Here is a 1,342-nt window from a genome sequence, read left to right on the forward strand (position 1 = left end):
TATATATATATATATATATATATATATATATATATATATATATATATATATATATATATATATATATATATAATGTCTTGCAAGCGATTATATAGTATAGCCGAGCTGTGGGTAATAGTGAGTAGATATGTGAGGAGATAACCTCAGCTCACTTGTTGTCGATGACGGGAGATAAAAGATGAGTCTGGGGTTGATTGTAATTTTTATTCTCTTCAAAAAGGAAAGCTCAAGATTAACATGGAATGCATTACACAAGGGTGTTGTGTGCTACTGTAGCTTGCCAACTGGTGGACGGGAGTTCGCGCCTCGCTCAGGTTGCGAAAAGTTTCACTGACGAAGTGGGTGGTTACTGTCCCCCTTGAGCAAGGGGATGGGTGTGTGCGTGTGTGAAGGTCACAGCCTTGCCCTTAGATCGGACTATATGAGCTCTCAGCTCCCTTCCGGGAGGGTAAAAGCTGACGATCACGACCATCAAGTGATCCTGACCGACCCGGTGAATATATATATATATATATATATATATATATATATATATATATATATATATATATATATATATATTGCCAGACACCATAATCCCGTAAAGGTTGGCCATTTGACACTGAGTTAGTTGTTTTACAGGGTGGGGCACCAACCCTTCACCAACCCACTTGTTGACACGTAGGGAGCACGTATGGTTTGGTTATATGGTTACCACCCAGCGTTGTAAATGGTTTTTTGGCTTACAGGAAACCATATGGCTTGTCACTCAATGTAAAGCCACCTGTAAAGGAAAGAAAAGGAATAAGAAGTGACAGGAAAGATAGGAGAAATAGGAAGAGAGGAGGGCAGGCACAGAAAAAGAATGATAAAAGCTAAGGAAGTAGGCAGCACTACATCAAGTGAGTGGATGATGGTCGCCACAATCTACCATATATATATATATATATATATATATATATATATATATATATATATATATATATGTATGTAGCCTCTGTGGTACAGTGTTAAAGTGTGCATTTTCATACACTGAAGAACGAAGGTTCACGCCCCACCAGGGTAATAAACTTGGGTTCTTCAGGTCACGTATCGCATTGGTGGACGCAAGGGATGCTGTGGTTGAACCAGTGTCAAATACTGTACTATAAAGTATGCTTGCACCCAGTCGGCTTGCGCGGGCCGATTACACTTGGTTCACAGACTACACACACAACGAAAGCCACTCCAGCACTACAATTACACTTACAAGCACTTCTCACCCTACATACAATCTCTACTAGACAGCATAAGCCACCTGGTAGAGATAGATTGGCTGTATCATCCCCACTTCGGTCGGGATAGGCCGGTCCTGCAGTGGACA

The sequence above is a fragment of the Coenobita brevimanus genome, chromosome 101 (assembly GCF_032717465.1).
Source record: "Coenobita brevimanus isolate Jiangsu-jjx chromosome 101, ASM3271746v2, whole genome shotgun sequence".
NCBI lineage: Eukaryota > Metazoa > Arthropoda > Malacostraca > Decapoda > Coenobitidae > Coenobita > Coenobita brevimanus.